The sequence below is a fragment of the Rousettus aegyptiacus genome, unplaced genomic scaffold, assembly GCF_014176215.1.
Source record: "Rousettus aegyptiacus isolate mRouAeg1 unplaced genomic scaffold, mRouAeg1.p scaffold_m13_p_6, whole genome shotgun sequence".
NCBI classification, from domain to species: Eukaryota; Metazoa; Chordata; class Mammalia; order Chiroptera; family Pteropodidae; genus Rousettus; species Rousettus aegyptiacus.
This window is the reverse complement of record NW_023416309.1, coordinates 47,704,378-47,712,269: the sequence shown is the minus strand read 5'-3', so window position 1 is coordinate 47,712,269 and position 7,892 is coordinate 47,704,378.

Here is a 7,892-nt window from a genome sequence, read left to right as displayed (position 1 = left end):
GGCCAGTCCAGCTCTCAGTCAGACAGAGGAAGAAGGAAGAAGCAGCAGAAAAAAGAAGCTATGTGATTACCTTTTGCATACTGCTAGAGGACTGTGCAATTGTAATCATACTTCACTTTGTTATCAAATGCCTATGTGCTCCAGATGGACACAAGGCATGTCGGATACATGTCACACGTACTTCCACTTTCCCTTTCTGCACCCATGCCACACATCACTAATCAAGACACTCTTCCCTTTTTGACCTCAGACAAGACCTCAGAAGCATTCTCAACATGGTACTTCGAACAGACACTAATAATCAATTGGAATTAGCTCATGAGTTGAAACTCATTGGTTATCTCTGATATAAGCAATGACACTGCTTCTAGGACAGTGCCCTTCTACCCGCATTCCTCACCATGTAGCTTCAAGTTTTCACACGAAGCCCCCTTCACCAGACTGAAAGTCCATCGTGGTGAGTCTTACATCTGCGGTTTATTTGGCATTAAACTCCTAGCTTGATATAGAAAATATATACTGAATGAATGGATGACACAAAGTTGTTCTTTAGAAAAAGCCAAAGAACTCTTCCAGTCTGAAAGTCAACTGCGCTCAAACACTAGCCTCAGCTGGTGTCTTATTCTCTATTTCCTTCTGAAGTCAATTAGATTTGGGCCAATTAGTATATAAAGACCTGGTTGGACTCTTTCTGAAGCCCACAAAATGTGCTTCTCTGATGTTCTTTCATTCAGATATTTGCAGTCAATACTAGTTCTCGGTACTAGTTGTGTGGACTGCAGCTCCTGTAGGCATCGTTGTTTAACTGTATCTGAAAAAAAGGCCATTTCCATACCACATCAAAGGGGTTTCTGTATAACTGTAGTGTATGCACCTGCCAGTGTTTTCTTTTTGCTCGAAGAACCAAAGTGTATCCTAGGGTCAGAGGAGGGAGGTTTTCAAAACCTGCAGCTCCATTAGCACTCTCTGCAAAATGCGTATTTGACAGTGTGATGATATGAGTTTTAAATGATCTCATGTACCAAATTCTGAGTACATTTTTCTTTTTTTCCTGACCCTGCAAGTGTGGGTCTCATTTGTTAAATAAACTGGCAGAATGCCATGTGACACTTTATAGTCTACTTGACATCTCAATGAATACATTGTGTGTTTCTGAACCTAGAGAGTTACAACATCTGGGTTAAATATTTTGGGAAAGTCGAAAACCTGGGAAGTTACAAAGGTAGTTTCTACTTTTCATATAAAATAGGCATCCTAACAGTTTTTGAAGAATAAAGGGCAAAAGTGTTGATTAGAGCAAGTTATAAATCATGGCAGAATTTCTATCATATCATCTAGAATTCATTATTTGGTAGAGGGAAATTAGAGCAGTCAGTTTATGTTGCAAACTTTCACTGCATGGTAATGATTAAAATACAGAACCCTTTCTTTGGATTGATCAGTCTTTTGATTTCTGAAATGACGCTTTTGCTAGGATAGCCAGAAGGAAATGGTAATTAAAATGGATTAACTGATCAACAGCTGCAAAAACAAGAAAAAATGCTAGAGCAATCAATACACATGAATAATTAGTCTCATTTACTAGCCGTTTTCTTAAAGCCACAAACCTAGAGCTGTGATGGACACAAGGGGAAAAGTATCAAAAATTCTGAAGCTGGAGTTTCTTCCTTTCTTTGGTCAGGCGTTCTGGGGATAGAAAATGGATATTAGATGATTTCAGAATGTTGTGTGTGACTGAAGGCCATTGCATGGAAATCAGGGCCAGACCACATTGGATATCATTGTCAGAAGACATGAGCAACGAAGAAATATTGGGTAAGAGCCTAAGTATTCTACAGACCATGGGAATGGATACTGGATCATGGGGGATCGCTCACTGAGGTTTTTAAAGATTGATGACTAAATGGAGTCTCCATTATCCAGACAATTCATACTCAACCTTTAAAGACAAGCTCAAGACTACCTGCTATGTGAAGCCATCTCAGATCCTCCTGCCTCTGGAGACTGAACTTCTGTTGTCTGCCTCATACATATGATGTCTAGTGTGTGCTACGTGGATGTCTTCTTAAACTGAGAACTTGTAGTTTTTTATATTTCCCATAATACCAACGAATGTCAGAATAGTCATGTTTTGAGGGATTATGATATCTGGTTCTGTGCACGAATAGAAAGATATAAAGCCCCAAATCTTAGTGGCTTAATATGATAGAAATTTATTTCTCACTCATAGGAAGTCTCTAACACATAAAACGTCATGTGTTATTCCCAGCTGGTAGGTGGACATCCCATGGTTATCTGGTTATCCAAGGACTTGAGCTTCTTGTATCTTATGGCTCTGTTCTCCTCTGAATGTTAAGAGATCGCTGTATTGAGCCAGCAAGTAGAGAAAGAGTATGAAGGGATCTGAAAAGGCCAGGCATAGAAGTGGCAACTTTATTCTACTCACAGTTTATTGGCTAAAACTCAGTCATGTGACAATATTAATTGCAGCTCTTTGCCCAAGGAGTAGAGAAAGTGGGTTTTGGTGAACAGATAGCAATCGAATATATATAACTACCTTTTGGAAGGGTGTGTGTGTGTGTGTGTGTGTGTGTGTGTGTGTGTGTTTCTGTCTATCTATTTATCAATCTGACAGTGGGTTCTATTATTCTTATTTTACAAGTTAGAAAACTGAAACTTGGGCAAATTAAGTCACTTGCTGGGGTAAGTGCTGGTGCTCGAATTTAACCCATGGTTGTATGGTTTTAAAGTCATCACACTATAATTACTTACTAACTTTATTTCTTACACTATTCCACTGTTGTCTATTTACCTGTCACCATTCTTATTCAGGCCTCACAACATCCTAACTTAACTTCTATAATTCTATAATAGTCTCAAGCTGTGCTCCTTGATGTCAGTCAACCAGGCAAATTATTAATAGGGTGTCACTTGCTCTTCTTAAAACACAGCACTAATCTTATCAATTCGAAGCCTGAACATATTTAATACATGTTCGGTAAATATTTGTTAACTGACTGCCTAATGAATAAAAAGCAAAGGTCTTGGCCTTGGTTCAAGGACCGAGATTAGAGACGTATGTGGAAACAGTGTGAGAGTATACGCTGGGTCCCAGAATGTCCTAAAATCGTATGTTTTGCCTTAGAGAAGGCTGCGCTCAGAAACATAGATTCTGGGATGTTAAAGAATGACATCTTTCCTGATATCACTCTAGGAATGGTTAGATAGCTTAGTCCTTGAAAACCTCTAGATTTAGCCACACAGGCCTCGGTCTTTGGCAGAGAGAGGAGAGAGGAGACAGGGGAGAAGGAAGAGAGGAGAAATTTCCTTCGGACATACTGCACAGCCCTTGAATCCATTTCTTTGCAGCCTCTACACTGGCTGTGGGCAGGGGAAGTGTGAGAGAAGTTCCCAGAGCCCGTGTAGGGGCTCTGTTTCATCAATCCAATAATTTGCCTGGAAGAACTAGTTTATGCACAATGGCGGCAGTAGGTTTTCTATAAGGATTTAAGGCAGCAATCTAGTTGAAAAATGGGATAATTGAGTGATTAAAGGTAACTTATATGCAACTGAAAAAAATCTCAGTTGTTCACGTAGGAGGCTGAATGATAGGTTATAGACAAGCTGAGGTCCCCCGACCTTCTCTACTATTTTGCACTGCTGTTTAAGAAACACTTTTTGCAGTGCTTAGATTCCCTGCTCCTCCTCGTTCACCTCGTATTTCCAGCCCTGCTTCCTTTGGCAACACTGCAAGGTTATGCCTGACAACCCCAGCCACCCTTCTGGGCCCTGTCCTAACAGAACTGCAGACAGTGTTGCGATTTCTTTGATGGCAGCCAACTATGTGGGAAAAAAACATCAAACAAACAAACAGCGAATGGGCTCATTTTCCCTTTTCTGTCCTCCGCTGTTGAAATATGAAGAGCACGCCCTACAGAGATCATGGGGATAGGGTTCAATGCAAAGACTGCACACATTTCGGAGTAGCTAGACCTTCTTACTCAAGGTAGGCGGGGATTTGGGTGATTATCTGGCCAAACCAGTTCATCTTGGCACAACGCTCTTCTCATGCCCAGAGCAGATGTCTGCCAGCTTTGCTGCCTGCTAAGTTCCTCTGAGGATGACTGATCCACCCTAAGAGAGGATCTGATTGGTAAGCCAGTACCGTATTGACAGAGCTCTTTTGCCAGACCAGCCAATCGATGGACAAACCCTTGGTCTAATCTGCTGAGATCAGAAGGTGAAATTCAAGATGGATACAGTACGGTGATCATATATAATAGAATTTTGGCTTCCTTTTCCTTCAAATACAAATTGTTTTATACTACACGTTAATGGCTCTTTTACCCATGCGTGATAATACTATGCATTAGTCTTTTGAAAGATATTAGTTCACTGAGTTATGCAGATTTTTCAAAAGTTGACACATTTCATACAAATATAAAAAATCGCATCCCTTAAGATCACCGATATCTCATCAGAAAATTCAGTGAGTATCAAGAAGTATGATGCAATTGTTTCAGTAATGAGGGGGAGGGGCCGTCGTGACGGGAAGGCATGTGCGGTGGTTAGGAGGCGGAGCATGAAAGAGAGACAGACCCGCTGAGTGTCTGTGGGTGAGCTACTTAATCTCTTTTTTGCCTATTTTCCTTATTTGGAAAAAGGTGGTAATGACACTTACCCCCAAGGGTTGTTGGGAAGACTAGATGAGATAAGGCAGACAAAGTCCTTTACACCTAACAAGTACTCAATGAATAGTAGCTGTTGCTATCATCTTATCATTTCTCGAAATCCCAGTAGGATTGTTTTATCTGATTCCTTCTTCTATGGGATTCAGTTCCCTTCACTTAAAGAACACCTTTCATCTGAGCCCTTAGCCCTTCTACTAGATGAACCCAGAGACTCACTTGTATGAAGAGCTGGGGGCCTACCTTAGCACAGTGCCAGCACAGTTACCTTCAAGAGTATGAGTGTGTCAAGAGTGAAGTACTTCTGGCCCCCAGCACAGTCTTGCTGACGCTGACTTTGCATTTACATCACATCCTATGAGACCATTTAGCTAGCTATCTTATCAGTTTGTGTCTGCTCATGTGTTTGGGAAATCAGGGTAAAGCAGGAAATCAGAATTTGCAGGAGAAATTTAAGTCAACCCCTACCACCTTTCACCTGCAGATTGGGACACAGATGAGTCATCTTTCTGGTTCCGTTCCCATTTTCTTTCATCTTTATAGGCTGTCTTTACAGAGCCAATTGATTTAGTGATTTTGTAGTTACTGAATATTTCCCCAACTCATTAACAATTCACCGCCAAAGGGCTTTATCTGGCAGTGACTCAGTGAGCCAGTAGGTTGGCCCAAATAATACTGTTGATATTCTGGAACCATCCAGAATTGTGTTCATGTATGCACAGCTGTGAGATACTTTATGGGAGAATATAGTGCAATGACCTTTTTTTTTTTCTTTTAGAAGATAAAAAGAAAACTACATAGCCTAAGAATTTGAATTTGAGCAACTTAGGAGCTACGTGGTTAGGCCTGCAATGCTTTCCAAGTATGACAAATGTAGGCGAGTTCTGTCATTTCATGCTCTCATCTTTGTATCTTACAACCTTTACTAGTTACTTTAAACCATTTACATTGTTTTAGTTTCTGGTTTGAAACCAATTCCGCTCTCTTACAGTCGTATTAAAAAGCTATGGAAATCGATCCTTTCCAGTGGACTTAAAAGATGGTTAAAAATTGTTTTATTGGGGCTTATTTAATATTTGATCAATTATTTTTTTCTTGTTTTTAATTTACTGAAAAATTTTTAAAGAATTTTAATTTTTCCATCACAATTGGCATATAATATTGTATTAGTTTCAGGTGTGCAAATGTTTAATTGTGATTAAACATTTATGTAACTTATAAAGTGATCATCCTGATAAATCCAGTATCCATCTGACATCATACATAGTTATGTTGAGTTATGTTACTAATGTATGCTACTTTAATTTTGTTTAACACTGTCTGCCAAAATAAACTTTATTCCCTATAACTTAGAATGTGTATATATAGAAGAGTTCATTATGTACAGTTAATTCCATTGTTTTGGCTGTAATAAAATTGATTTTGAAATACAAAAAAAATTTATTATTGACTATATTCCTTATGCTTTTATTTATTATGCTGTTTTGTAACTACAAATTTGTACTTCTTAATCCCTTCCCCTTTTTCACCCAGCCACCCCAACTCCCCTCCCTTTTGCCAACCATCAAAATGTTCTCTGTATGTATGAGTTTGTTTCTGTTTTGTTTATTTATTTTGTTCTTTAGATTCAACATGTAAGTGAAATCATGTGGTATTTGTCTTTCTCTGTCGACTTACTCCTCTAGCACAGCACCCTCTAAGTTCATCCATGTTGTTGCAGGTGGCGAGATTTTATTATTTTTTTATGGCCGAGTAACATTTCATTGTACATAAGTACCATGTCTTTTTTATTCATTCACTGGTTGATGGACACCCAGGTTCCTCCATATTTTAGCTATTATAAATAATGCTGCAATGAACATATGTACACACATGTCCTTTCAAAGCAGTGTTTTGGGTTTCTTTAGATAAATACTCGAAAATGGAATTACTGGGTCCTTCTTTGTCTTTTATAATAGACCTTGTTTTAAAGTCTATTTTGTCTGGTATGAATGTTGTTACCCCAGCTTCATTTTGTTTTATTTCAATTCTCATAAACTATCTTTTTCTATCTCTTTACTTTCAGTCTGCATGTCTTTCAATCTGAAGTGAGTCACTTATAGATTGGTTGTGTTAATGTAGATATATTAAGGGTTGTGTTTTTCTTATCCATTCGGCCACCCTAAATTTTGATTGGAGCATCTAATCCACTTACATTTAAAGTAATTGTTGATAGATATGTAGTTATTGCTGTTATATTATTCATATTTTTGATAATTTGTTTTCCTTCTTAAAGAAATCCCTTTAACATTCCTTTGTAATACTCATTTGGTGGTGATGAACTTCTTTAGCTTTCTCTTGTCTGAGAAGCTCTTTATTCGTCTTTTCATTCTAAATGATGGCTTTGCCGGATAGAGTAATCTTGGTTGTAGGTCCTTACTTTTCATCAATTTGAATATTTCCTGTCCCATCCCTTCTGGCCTTCAAAGTTTCTGTCGAGAAATCAGTTGACACTGTCACGGCCTCTCACTTGCAGGTAACTAATTGCTTTTCTCTTGCTGCCTTTGTCTTTAACGTCTGGCATTTTAACAATGATGTTTCTTGATGGGGGCCTCTTTGAGTTCATCTTGTTTGGAACTCACTGCACTTCCTGGGCTTGTATGTCTATTTCGTTCACCAGGGCAAGGAAGTTTTCCATCATTATTTCTTCAAATAGGTTTTCAGTTCCGTGTTCTCTCTCTCTCCTGGAATCCCTAAGATATGAATGTTGGTATGCTTGATGTCGTCTCAGAGGCCCCTTAAACTCTTCTCATTTTACTGGATTCTTTTTACATGCTGTTGTGATTGGGCGTTTTCTGCTACCTTGTCTTCTAAATCGCTGATTTGAGCCTCTGCCTCATGTAATCAACTGTTGTTTCCCACTAATGTATTCTTCATGCCAGTTATTGTATTTTTCATTTCTGACTGTTTTTTTTTTTTTATGTTCTCTGTCTCCGCTTTTATGTTTTCTATCTCTTTGTTAAAGTTCTCACTGAGTTTATCTATTTTTCCCCTAAGTTCATTGAACATTCCCATAACTAGTGTTTGAAGTCTGCATCTGGCAGATTGTTTGTCTCTGTTTGGTTTAGTTTTTTTCCTAGAGCTTTGTTCTGGTCTTTCATTTGAGACATGTTTCTCCATCTCCTCATTCTGGCCGCTTCTCTCTGTTTGTCTCTATGTATTAGG